This window comes from Rattus norvegicus, chromosome 3, assembly GCF_036323735.1.
Source record: "Rattus norvegicus strain BN/NHsdMcwi chromosome 3, GRCr8, whole genome shotgun sequence".
Lineage (NCBI taxonomy): Eukaryota > Metazoa > Chordata > Mammalia > Rodentia > Muridae > Rattus > Rattus norvegicus.
Window position 1 is genome coordinate 139,849,751 of NC_086021.1, and position 14,048 is coordinate 139,863,798.

General features: G+C 44.4%; 1 protein-coding gene and 1 pseudogene across 1 annotated transcript in view; both read right to left on the bottom strand.

Annotated features, from left to right (window-relative positions):
- The window catches only part of Slc23a2 (solute carrier family 23 member 2), a 157,722-nt gene that overhangs the window by 94,168 nt on the left and 49,506 nt on the right, over nucleotides 1-14,048 (bottom strand). The gene's annotated exons all lie outside the window — the stretch shown is intronic.
- LOC134486158 (choline/ethanolamine kinase-like) overlaps nucleotides 1-14,048 on the bottom strand; it is a 63,552-nt pseudogene continuing 49,504 nt past the window's right edge.

Below are 14,048 nucleotides of genomic sequence, written 5' to 3' on the forward strand. Positions count from 1 at the left end.
TTTTCGTTTTTTTTTTTTTTTTTTTTTTGTTACCAAAAACCCTGGAGTTGTCTTCCACTCTGTGTCCACCCAGTCACCTGCAGCTTGTTCTGTAACCACGGATACAGACTCTCTCTTGCTCTTAACTCTCCGACCTCTTGACTTAAGAGGTGCCTCCTAAAACCATCTTTGTTATCACCTCAAAACACAGCTGACCATCCGACGTCCCTTCTGAGACTCCTTCAGGGCCCCTTTGTCTAAATAATGACCCAGCAAAGATAAACAGAATCCAGTCCCTTCCAAAGCATAACACGCAAGACCCTTGACTTTCTAATCTCATGCCTTTTTTTTTTTTTTTTTTTTCCTGGACAAAGTACTGCATTTTACCGCTGGCAGGCTGGAGGTGACATCAAGGGTCTCCCTGACTTCAGCTTTTCAAAGCTCTAATGAGGACCGAGTGCAGGCATGCATACAAAAGATTCACTCAGTGCAGCGACACACAGGTGTTCAAAGTCGCTGTTACAAATTAGCATTTTTTTTATCATCATCAATTCAAAAACGACACCAGCATTTTTCTTCTCACTTCCTTTCTCCTTTATTTTCCTTTCCTATTACAAGAGCTACAAGCATGATTCTGTCCCCTAACCTCATTAACTTCTCTAAGCTCAAATTTACAGAACCTACCAAGAGAGTTTTATGACTGGTTAATTTGATTGACATTCCCCTCATACACAGGCTATTTTATCCTTGAGAAGTGACAGTAGCTGGCAGCTAATCCATCTTTGTACAGACTTAGAATACAGTAGTATTTCTAACATTTCTCTGGTGTTTAGCTAAAACAAACTGTTTCTGGAAAAGGCCAAAGAGTAAAATGTTTTGTATTTTGTGCATCAAGGACCAAAATCAAATCCCTGTAGTTTTGGGGTTGGTTTTGTTTTGTTTTTTTTTTTAAATGAAATTAAAAATACATAAAAATACATACATATATATATATAATTGTATAATTAAGTATAGTAAGTATATTCTTTTCCTTTGGGAAAGCAAGGTGTGGAACCCAGGTAGGCAAATGCTCTACCACTGCAATAGCGCCTGACCTCCTGAGTACAGTATTTTGCTAAGATTTTACTTAGTTGCGGTTCAAGTATAAAAATACATTCTTAGCTCATACAAAGGAAAACAGTTGATCCCCCATTTGCTGAGTCTCCTTCTAGGCCATTAACTCTGGTTCTTTTTTTTTTTTTTTTTTTTTTCTTTTCGGAGCTGGGGACCAAACCCAGGGCCTTGCGCTTCCTAGGCAAGCGCTCTACCACTGAGCTAAATCCCCAACCCCGGCCATTAACTCTGAGTTGTCTCTTCAGAACGATTTAGGGAAGACATTTTTAATTTTGGAGAGATTGGATTGAGAGATAGGAAAAACTGTTTCAAGGTCCCTTCACCTAATGCTGGGCAAGTGCTTGCAAGAGATAGAACTTACCACTCACCTTGGCTTCAAGCCAGCAGAGCTCCACTCTACAGCCTGAGGCAACTCTGTGAGAACTGCCTAAAATGACTGCTTCCTTATTTTTAATCTCTTTTTTTTTTTTTCAGACAAGGTCTCAGTAAGTAACTCTGACTGGTTTGAAACTAGCTATGTAGACCAGGCTGGCCTCCAATCCCCAAAGACCTTACATAACAATCTCTGCCTTTAAATGAAGAGGACTACCACCCTAGTGACTTTCCTCCCTCCCTCCCTTCCTCCTTTCCTCCCTACCTCCATCCTTCCTTCCTTCCTTCCTTCCTTCCTTCCTTCCTTCCTTTGTTTCTAGTTCAGTGTTCTTCATTGCAACAGTACTTCAATTAACAAACAAACAAAAGTAATGACCTGAAAATAAGCCCATAATCTCAAATGTTCGAGATCTGAGGCAGGATGGAGTGATAAAGCCGGCCTAGGCTACACAGCAGCCTCTGTGTCTCTGGAATGAAGAGTAGAAATGGAACTGTGTCTCACACAGCCCTCTCCCTACCTATCTCCCTGCATTCTTTTTGTAAATTGATGTATAAAATTCACACGCCATAACAGTTTCTACCTAAAAATAGAGTTCACTGGTACAACCATCACTACTGCTTCATTTTAGAGCACTTTCAGGCCTATAGTCTCATCCCCTCTTCTTCCTTTGTCCCTGATAACCACGAGATCCACACTCTCTCTTTAGATGTGTCCACTGTGAACACAGAATAGATAGACTCGTCATACAGGATTGGTTTTGTGCAGTTTGATTGGGAGGGGGAGGATGGGGACAAGGCTGTTTGTTTGGGACAGGGTCTCACTGTATGGCCTGGATTGCCCTGGAACTTGCTACATAGGCTGGCTTTGAAGTCAGTGATCACTTGCTTCTGCTGCTGAGTGCTGAGGTTAAAGGATACACACACACACACACACACACACACACACACACACACACACACACACTCTCTCTCTCTCACGATGCCCTGCCCTTTACAACTCCTAACAATACTTGCTATTGTCAGGTTTCCTCATGTTTTAGAACCATCACTCCATCCATTTCCAGAGTTTTCATCTGCAAACTGAAACTCTATACACTTTAAATGACAAGTACCTCTCTCCTCAGTTCCTGGTCACCACGGTTCCTCTCTATGAATTTGCCCACTCTAGGCGTCTCATTAATGGAATCAGACAATTCTCGTCTTTCCTTTCTAACATTTTTCACCTAGCATAATTTTTTTTAAGGAATCATCTCTGTTTTATCATATATCCAAGTTGTATTTAAAGGTTGAGAGTTTGGGGTTTGGGGTTTTTGGGTTTGTTTTGGTGTTTAGAGTCAAGGTCTTACTCTGGCCTTGAACTTGGAGCAATCCTCCTGCCCCAGTCTCCTCAGTGCTGGGGTGACAAGTATGTGCTGATACAATCTTTTTCTTCATTCTGTTTTAAGGCCAAGAACCATTACACTGTACTGTTGGACCATGAAATAAATAGCATTGCACCACCAGGCTACCACCAGGAGGACGTGGTTGTGTGTGCCAGAAGCCAAAAGGCAGTGTCCTCCAAAGACTGGTAATAACTAGGAGTGTGAATGAGAAATCTGCATGAAAAGCCAACTATGCAGATAGGAAGATAAGAATATGGATCACAAGGATCCGAGTATGGGTAGGAAATTATCTATCCAGATAAGGGTCTAGCCTGGGAACAAGTAGAGAAGAGCTGACCTGGAAGGACAGGGCTTACCCACTGATCTCTGAGGACTGGTGGATCTCTCCCAGAAGGAACAAAAACTTAGTCATTAATATTTCCACCTACCAGATGGGCAGAGATTAATTGGCATCATTAATGGTAGAGGAAAAGGAAAATGGACTCACTTATTAGACTATGATTTGGCAATGTCTATCAAAGTCTAACTGAGAACATCAGTTCTCAGAATCTTTCCACACGCTAGCACACACTAATGGGAACAGGATATGTGTGTCAGAGAGCTCAAAGCGTAGTCCACTGCCCTTCAGTCTCTTCCATACCTTCTCTCTTTCCTAGTGATGCCCAAAGTGGCTCAGAGTCAGTCACAAAGACCTGAGCTATAGCACAAAAGGCCATAAAAGGTTCCTCAGGTTCCCCAATTCTGCAGTCCTTGCTCCTTTATTGGTTCTTCACAAAAGACCCTTTTCATGTGCAAATGACTTCCAACTCCTTACCTAAGCATTTTCCCCTACTCCTACATCTGGCTAGAAGCAGTGCTTCTTGTCTTCTGAGGATAGATCGTAAGAGATATGTATGCTCCATCACCTGAATACACACACCCTTACCCACAAGCCCACTTTCTCCTGAAGGTCCCTTTAACCAGCTGGCTACAGAAGGCTGTCAGAGACCACCATCCTTCTGGTACCCTCTGCATGTCCTGCGATCAGTTCCTTACCCACCTCCGCTTCTAGAAAGCGCCTTCTTGTACACTTCTCCCCTCTCATTACCCACTGGCAATCTGGCTCCTGTCCGCGGTTCTCCTCTGAAACTACCCAAGCAAATTAGCTATGTTCTCCAAATTACACAATCTGGGGATCTTTCCTGGAACTTTCTGGAGGCATTTGGCACGGCGGATGCTATGTCCCGTCAGGAAGCTCGTCCTCATTTGGTTTTGCAGCCCTGTTTCCTGCGGCTTCTCCTACTTTACAGTTTCTACAGATTCCTTCCCCAGTCTCACCTTCGTTTGGCCCAGGTCTAACATCAGTGTTGGGAGCAAAGGAAGTGCTCTTCAAAACCTCTTTTAACCAAGCATGGCGGTGCACTCTTTTAATCCCAGCATTCGGAAGGCAGAGGAAGGTAGATCTCAATGAGTTTGAGACCAGCCTGGCCCACATAGTGAGTTCTGGGACAAACAGGGTTACATAGAGAAACTTTGTCTCACACAGACAGATTTTAATTTTTAAAAATTTCTGTGTGGGGAGGCACACATGATAATCTTACTTATACAGGTCAGAGGACACTTTTGCCCTAAGCCATCTTGATGGCCCCACTCCACTGGAACATTCTCTTTCACTATATCTCGCTTTAGCCATCTCTTGGAAATTTTCCATGTCCCTGGGTTGATGTAAGTGAACTTTCTCTACACTTCTTAGCATCTAGAATGAAATCCTGCTGAGTGATATGTGGTTTTCTTTGTCTCTCTCCCAAAACATGTCAGTTCCCCCAGGGCAGATAATATGATTTATACAATTCTGTATGCCCGTTCTTCAAACAGACCCCACCACACAGTCAGTACTCCCCTGCACCAGCATTTGAGCTGGCAACTGAACAAACCATGAAGGTGAGCTATGAAGGGGACGGAGGGCAGGGGTCAGCCTCCTTGGCTCCTAGAGAACTGAAAAGCAAGGTGGACAAGATCTCCAAAGAAACAGAGTCATTAGGACAGGGAGAGGTACAGACATCTAAGAGGGAATTTGTTAAGTGAATTCACTCACTCCATTATGACACCAGAATGTCCCGTGAGGTGCTGGCAAGTAAGCTGCAGCATCAGAAAAGCTGAGGGTGTGACCCAGCTGGAGCCAGGGGGCCTGAGGACTCGGATGTCTGAGAGCAGCAGCAGATGACCTCCCAGCTCCAGGCAGAGCAAAGAGCTCTGCTTTTCCTCGACTTCTCATTCTACCTATATGTTCCACAGATTTGACGAAGCCCGCCCACTTGACAAAGGTCAATTTTTTTCCCCTGAGTCTACCGATTCAAATGCTAATCTCTTCTGCAAACAACTTCACAGACTTAGCCACACCCAGAAATAGGATTTTAATACTATCTGTCCGTCTCCTGTCTCAGTCAAGTTGATATGTAAAATTAACCACACAGAAGTCCAGAAGGAGACAGGCTAGATGGAAAACATGGAATGTCTCCATTGCCAGGGTAAAGAAAAATTTTATAAAACTGTCAAGTGGGACTAGTCTGAGGAGAAAGTGGTGAGGAAGAAACAGATAGGAGATATTACAGGAATGTGTACAACATACAGTAATTTTTAATGTAATACAGTGTCATGTCATTGAATACATATAATGAATCATTTAAAAAAGCAAAACCTGGGGCTGGAGAGATGGCTCAGTGGTTAAGAGCTCTGACTGTTCTTCCAGAGGTCCTGAGTTCAATTCCCAGCAACCACATGGTGGCTCACAACCATCTGTAATGGGATCCGATGCCCTCTTCTGGTGTGTCTGAAGACAGCGACAGTGTACTCATACACATTAGATAAATAATATTTTAAAATAATCAAAACTGGATAACTAGGTGTGGGTTGAGAAACTAGTTTTATAAACAAAGGGAATTATTTGAACTTAGAACCCCTTAAACACACTTAGGCTTGGGAAGGTCAGAAGAAAACTCCATCAGCGGTATAAAACTCCAGATGTTATTCTGTGGTTGATGGTGACTAGGCAGAAGCAAGGGTCTCCTGAAAAGCTTTCCGTGTGTCGATCTGAGAGTTAGACACTGTGATATTTCATTATGCCACCAAGTTACATGCATTCTTCCCCACATATACAGTAAAAAGTATTAAAATTCCATGTAGCTACATCTGTGTAAAGTAGTATACTCCACCACTAAAAAAGAGGCCTAGGACACGCGGTCAGACCGAAGGAGGTGAAGCTCTCAGGATGTGTGCCTTCGGAAGTAGAAATTTGTATGTAGGATAAAAAGATGTATTCATTTTTATCGTCGTGGGACCTGAGACCTTCTACATTTTAAGCTCTCTACCACTGAGACTGCTAGACCCCACTTGGTTATATGCTGCCTGGCAGGTACTGGTTTCATGACACTTGACATTCACCTGCCCCTCAGAGCCCTCACTGAGAATAGAGAAAGCACCGGGTGCCCTGTTTGGCTGGCTCCTGGTTATAAGGAATATGATGTGAGAAACAAACAGGGCTGGAGAGATGGCTCAGCCGTTAGTTAAGAGCACTGCCTGCTCTCCCAAAGGACCGGGGTTTGATTCTCAGGAACTCCAGTTCCAGGAGATCTGACATCTTCTTCTGGCCTCTGAGAGTACCAGGCACACACGTGGTGCACATACATACATACATACATACATACATACATACATACATACAGGCAAACACTTATGCACAGAGAAGTAAATGAATCTAACAAAGAAATAAACACGGTCATACTACAGGTTAAGAAGTGCTCTCTGGGGGCTGGGGACTTAGCTCAGTGGTAGAGCGCTTACCTAGGAAGCGCAAGGCCCTGGGTTCGGTCCCCAGCTCCGGAAAAAAAGAACCAAAAAAAAAAAAAAAAAAAAAAGAAGTGCTCTCTGAATAAAAAAGCAGTTTCAATTGGCCTTTGGAGCCCTGTACCTCCAGCTAGGAGCCTAGGTCAGCTGGAGAAGCTGCCCGGGGGCAGAGCGTCTACAGGAGCTGATCTTAAAGGCACCAGCAGCTCCTCAGATTCTGTGATGTGGGAGCTGATGGCTGTTTCTCTTAGAAAAATCCCTGATTTATTATTAGACTTAGCGGGTGACAAGGTGCTTCTCTTAAAATCACAGCTAGAAAAATAAAAATGGTGTTTGGTCTAAATATTAAAGATAAGTGTAGCCACTCCAATTTTGTTTCTGATTGGTTTTAAATGTATAAATATGCTCTACATGCCTTGGTTATGGACTATTGGCTTTTAAGTTATTAGATATGGTTAAAAAAGTGTAACATTGGTAACAGAAAGTTGACATAAAACTGGTAATTTGGATAAAGTCTTTCTAGACAACATGTGGCATGAGCCAACCTAGGGAAACAGGTCTAAATTGAGATAATATTTTTATGGAACTCTTATCCTAGAAACCAGGCTTCTAAAAGAATTTAGGACGCTGTCTCTTTGTTGAGGTATTGGAGACCTTGACAATAGACTCTTGCTTGGGCTCCTTCTTCTCTTCACCCCCATTTGGCCCACAGGTAGAAAGCCTCTTCGGGACCCTGAATAACTGGGTCCCCGCTGGCGGGGACAGCTCTCTCTGTCTGCTGTGGCATATGGTACTGGGCCTGGACCAAGTGCAGAGACAGTGCTCAGAGGAGACAGATGCAAACTACTCTGAAGTTCCTAGACTACTGAAAAGAAGGGAGGAAGCATGGGGAGCTTTGGGGCTTGGAACCTGGTCAAGGGGGATGGGACAGTGGGATGGGGAACAATCTAGGAGGCTTCTATCTGTGAAATCCTTAAAGAACCATCAGGTCAACCACTGGGTTTCTGCAGGCAGACTCATTTGTGTGGGCATGGGGAGGGGCGACTGGGCTGAGTCATACACATAGGAGTCATCACTGAGGTGTGATTTCACCCAGGGATTCAATGGGGTCGTCTAGGAAGAGGGTATAGAGGGAAAACAGGAAAGGCCAGAGGGAGACAAGGAATGTCACAGATCATTGTTACCATGATTGACAGGGGCACTGTCACAAATACACACTACACAAGTTAGTGATCAGAGGTAGTAAAGAGCAATCAAATACCAAATTAGATTCATTACCTGGCATGAATTCGATGCCTGGTCTGAAATAAGTTAAATAATTTTCTCTCCTTTTTAAAACAGGTGTAGGAGCTGGAGATATGGCGCTTCCAGAAGACCCCAGCTCAGTGCCCAGCACTCACACAGGGCACTCCACGACCACCTATAATTCCAGGGGATTTGATACCCCTTCTGGCCTCTATGAGAAACTATATACTCAGAAAAGAACGCATACACATAAATAAAAGGGGTTTTAGGTTTTTTGTTTTGGGGTTTTTGTTGTTGGGTTTGTTTTGTTTTTTTTGTTTATTGTTGATTTTTGTTTGGTTTGGTCTCTTTGTTTTTGCTTTTGCTTTTGACTTTGGTTTTCTGAGACAGCTTTCTCTGTGTAGTCATGGCTATCCTGAAACTCACTTTGTAGACCAGGCTGGCCTCCATCTCAGGGATCCACCTGCCTCTGCCTCCCAACTGCTGGGGGATTCAGGACATGCACCACCACTGCCTGGCTAATAAAAAGGCTTTTTGTTTTTTAATCTTAAAAAAAATTAAGCCTAGGTATAACATATATAAAGTTCACTCAATAATAGGTTGTCTGAAGTTTTTCATAATACATATCTCTGAAATACCACCCAGATGAGCTTATGCAATACTCAGAGTCCTCAAAATTCCCCCAGATACTCCCCCAGCCACTTCTCCCAGAGAGTCACTAGTCTGTCACTGTTAGATCTGTCCATTTATTGTTCTTGATCTACACAGAATCACGAGGCTCTGCTCTTCCGTGTCTGACTGCTTCCACAGCATTTTGTTTGAGTTTATCCCCATTGTTACTGCTGTGCCAATTTCTCTTACCCCAAAAGACCACCAAGGAGCTGCTTCCAATGCAATCGCACTAGGGACTTTATCCAAGCTCGAGCTCAGGCCACACGGCCATCACTGATGCAGCAGGACGGGAGGGTGAAGCCCCGAGCCCAGTTTTAAGCAAGCATTTATAGAGGCAAGCGAACAAGCAAGGGGGATTCCCGCTTGGCACACATCTCATTGTGGGGGCTACTATGGAATTTGTTGCCCTTTAAAATGATTGGCTGGAGCTGGGAGCCAAGCCATAAACCTTCATAAGTAAATATCTTTAGGAACAACTGTAACTCCTGCTTTCCTCCTGATCGGTGGTTGTTGGGGAGTGACCTGGAGACTAGTGCTGGCTACAGGCTTGTTGGTTAACTTGAGTTTAACCTTAGGTCAGGTTCTCTCTAAGATGGAGATGAACCCAAGATGGAGTTAGTCTGGTTTCTCAGTTATAAATGGTCTGGTTTCTTTGACTTGCACAGCAGAGCTGCCCAAAGTCCTATTACACGAAGACCACCATTTATCTATTCATCTGCTGTCAATGGATGTTTAGCTGCTCCTAGTTCAAGAGTCTTACAGTATTCTATGCAACAGGTTTTCTTGTACACATTTTCTGTAAAGGGAGTGCGTCTTGTTTTCATTTGGCCCAAGAACGGCCAAATGAATGTTATGAAAAAGCCAGAAGACTGGGAGAAAAAACACATCCCTGGCTAGGGCTGCTGTGACTGCTAATACACACAGCTTATCCCAAATTAAAACTGACATGTTACCCTCTTTAAATATCTGTTTGTCTATCTATCTGTTTATTGGTTTTTCGAGACAGGGTTTCTCTGTGTAGCCCTGGCTGTGCGTAGAACGAACTCACTCTACAGACCTGGTTGTCCATGAACTCACAGAGATCTACCTGCTGCTGCCGCCTGAGTCCTGGGATTCAAGGCGTGTGCCACCACCACCACCCAGCTCAAATTAAAGCTTAACTGAGTTTCCCAGACTTCGCTTGGTAAGCCTGCCCACCTGTGTTCGTGTACGTGATCGGTTTGCTGCTGTTGCCTTTGCTCTGCTTTGGTTGTACAAAGCCAGTATGCTGCTGGCGACCTACATCCACAACCCTGTGATGGTTTGTGTTTGTTCAGTATGGTTCAGGTTTTTGTTTTGTTTCTTTTAAGATAGGGTCTTGCTTTGAAACCCAGGACTGCCTTGGCCTTGCTAGGTAGACGATGTGGACATCATCAATCTCTGTCTCCGGAGTGCCGGTGTTAAAGGCATACACCAGCATGCCTGGCCAGCCTTCAGTTCTTATTTATCTATTTATTTATGGATATTTTTTTTTAGATGGGATGTCTGGAACTTACTATATAGATCTGGCCGGCCTGGCACTTCTCAGATCAGCTTGCCTCCGGCTCCTGGGGGTTGGGATGAAAAGTGTATGCCATCATGCCTGGCTCAGTCTTGACGTCTTGGTCTCCTGACTCAGTCTTCTGGTGCTGGGATTTTAGCCATGAGCCAACACAGCTGGCCCTGTGACAGATGCTTTTGGTTTTGTTTTATTTGAGGAGAGTTGTTTTGAGACTTTGTAAACAAAACTGGTCTGGAACCCCAAAATGGTTATGTAGACCAGGCTGGCTCTCCTGTCTCTGCCTCCCAAATACTAGGATTATAGACCTGCACTATATGCCAAGCCGTGGTGAGGCTCCGATAAAATATTCTTAACTATATAAGATGTGGCTCCTCTTGGGTGGGGGAGAGTCTGCTGAGGAATTCAGCCTGGGACTGTCTGTCCAGATGGGCTTTGTAAGTATCTTCGTTTGCCTGGAGCCTGATTTTCTTTTAATGGGTTTATTCCAGAGTCTGAATCCAGCATATGGAGGGTGGGACTCCAGACAGTGCCGCCAGCCGCTGCAGAGTCTGCTGTTGGAACCGGGCTCAGTCCTTTCCCGGGTTCTGGCTCCACCTGCTCTCTCACTGATATTTTTCCAGCCTGTGGAGTCTCAGACAGGGCTCTCTGACATTTCAAAGCATTGTCCCCAAGCTGCTAATTACCTCCTCTCTTCCCATTCTGCCACCTCTCCTTAACTGGGGACTGAACCCAAGGTCCTCTGTGTAAGACAAGTGCTCACTCTATCACTAAGTCACACCCTGAGCTTGCTAATCTTTTTTTTTATGTAGTTTGAGACAAGTTCTTACTATGTACCTCGGGATATCCTAGAACTCATTTCCTAGACTAGGCTGACCTCAAATGCATAGAAACTTGCCAGCCTCTGCCCTGTAGCACTGGGATTAAAGGTATGTGCTACCATACCAGGGTCCACTTCATTTATTTTTTTTTTAAAGATTTATTCATTTATTATATATAAGTACACTGTAGCTGTCTTCAGATGCACCAGAAGAGGGCATCAGATCCCATTACAGATGGTTGTGGGCCACCATGTGGTTGCTGGGAATTGAACTCAGGACCTCTGGAAGAGCAGTCAGTGCTCTTAACCACTGAGCCATCTCTCCAGCCCCACTTCATTTATTAAAGCAGAAATTTTAAGTAAACGCCCAGCCTAGCAGCTTATTTAACATACAACAAACAAATCCACAGTAGAAAATTTTAAATACAGATTTTAAAATTGCATAGATCATTAAGAACCCGTGTTTTTGTTGTCTTAGGTTTTCTCACGACCAAGACTGATTGTAAAATATCGGGACCAAAGTTGGGCCTGGTGGCACACACCTTTAATTCAGGCACTGGGGAGGCAGAGGCAGTCAGATCTCTGAGTTTGAGGCCAGCCTAGTCTACAGAGCAAGTTCTAAGACAGCCAGGGCCACACAGAGAAACCTGTCTCAGTGGGTAGGAGGTAGGGTGTAGGGAGTTCCAGGCCAACCAAAACTAGATTGTAAAACCCTGTCTCAATGCACCCCCCCACACCTTTCCCCCACCTACCCCCGCACCCTGCCAAGAATATAAATAAAAATAAATAAATAAAGACCTGGGTAAGTGAATGCTGGCGTATTTACAAGCCGCAGCAGTGTGCTGCCATTTTACTAGATGATAAAGAAAATTAAAAATGGCCCTATTCACAATAGCTAAGTAAAAATGAAGATAAAAGTTATATATGATCTATCTTTAATTCCAGTCCTCTGGAAGTGTGGAGGCAGGCAGATTTTTGTGTGTTCCAGGCTAGCCTGATCTTCTATATAGTGAGATCTCTCTCTCTCTCTCTCTCTCTCTCTCTCTCTCTCTCTCTCTCACACACACACACACACACACACACACACACACACACACACACACACACACACACACAACTAATGCCAGGTGCACATGAGCCCAGCACTCACAGGTGGCTACTGGAGAAGATTTGAGTGCTCTACCATTGAGCTACACCACCGGCCTCTAATTAGCCCCTAAAAAGACACATTCTTGTGTGTGTGCGCGCGCACATATAAAAATATGTTGTACCTGACTGTGTGTGAGAGGGTGTATGTGTGTGGGTGAGAGTGTGAGTGTATGCACAATTGTACCGGTATGTGAATGTGGGTCTGTATAGAAAGCATGAGAGTAAGTGTGTACGTGAGATTGGATCAGAGGTGCACATGATCGTGCCACTTCAGGTTTATTTCTGTTCACAGTTTCAAGGGTCCCAGTTCATCAGAGTCAGGAGGATTCTGTGAAGTAAAGCAGCAGAGGACGTGGGTCAGACGATTCAGGATTTATCCTTGCGGTGGCAATGTACCAGTGTGCGGGAGTGCTGAGAAAACTCTCGGTCCATACCTAACTTCCAGCATATCCTCCTCTACTGCAGAGGCTGAAAGCTGAATTGCATTGCTCTCGCTGAAGCGCTCGTGCAAGTACATGATTGAAGGCCGGAGCGCTTGGGGGTGGGTCAGGGGGAAGCTGGAGGAAGGAGCCACCAGCTTAGCAGAGGAAGCAAGGACAGCACTTGCTTCCAAGTCTGACTACCAAGGCCGCTCGCTTTCCCCTCGCACGTCCTGATGTGACAGAGACTACAGTGATCTACAATGTGACCTGACTCTGAGCTCCCCTCTGTGCATCTTTTTCTCTTCCTCCCTACCCACTTTTCCTAATTTTTGAGTGTACAGTAGTGTTGACGCTGTTATGTAGCAGGTGGATGAAACCTTCATTTTACAAAATGGAAACTACGCACTAACCAGCTCTGTTCTCCTGCCCCAGCCCAGCCCTCAGAGCGTTCTCTTTCCAGTCTTTGGTGGAACTACCAGTCTTGGCCTGGCTTGTTTCACTTAAGATAATGTTGCCGGGCTGAAGAGATGGCTCAGTGTTTAAGAGCACAGGCTGCTCTTCCAGAGGTCCTGAGTTCAAATCCCAGCAACCACATGGTGGCTCACAACCATCTGTAATGGGATCTGATGCCCGCTTCTGGTGTGTCTGAAGACAGCTACAGTGCACTTACATATAATAAATAAATTTAATTTAAAAAAAAAGATAATGTTGCCAAGGCAGAGAGACCCCATTCGGTCCTGCTCATTGTTATAGTGTAGGAACGTACGCTCAACATCAGCTTCACTAGGAAGACAGAATCTATCTTTATTTAAATCCTTCACCAGGACTCATGGGTCTCTTTCTCTTTTTTTCTGAACCATTTGGGAACTGTTACATATATTATGACATTTCACCTCTAAACGCTTTGCTGGGAATCTCCCAAGAATAAAGACATTCTCTCACACAACCACGACGTCATACTCTGGATGAAGGCTGACAAGTTCACACAGCTCCGTGCCCTCCAGTTGTGCCGATAACGATCTCCGCAGATTGCTTTAGGCTCTCAGCCTCAGTGCTTCAGCCCTTAATACAGGTCCGTGTGTGTGGTGAGCCCCAACTGTGGGATTACTTTCATTGCTACTTCATAATTCTAATTTTTCTAGTTATGAATCAAAATGTGAATATCTGTGCTTCCCAATGATCTTAAGCAACCTGCTGTTCAACTCGCAGAGGGGTCGCAGCCCACCTTAGACCAACAACAGGGTCACCTTTCCTCTTTGCAGATTCTGTTCTTCCTCATCTTGAATAACAAACACCCCTCCAATTTGCCAAGATAGCTTCCTTCCTTCCCTGGCCAATGCAAACAGGCTATGTTTCACCATGCCCAACCCTATATTTGAACCTCCAGAAATATTGTGATTTGAGGGAAAAACAGACTCAGGACTCCAAAGATGGTGGCAGGGTAAGATCAAGCTCAAATTGAAGTGATATAATGTCATATTCAAATTGGGCCCCTAAATGCAGAGGGGAAGGTACAGAAAACACCCTAAAAAGAG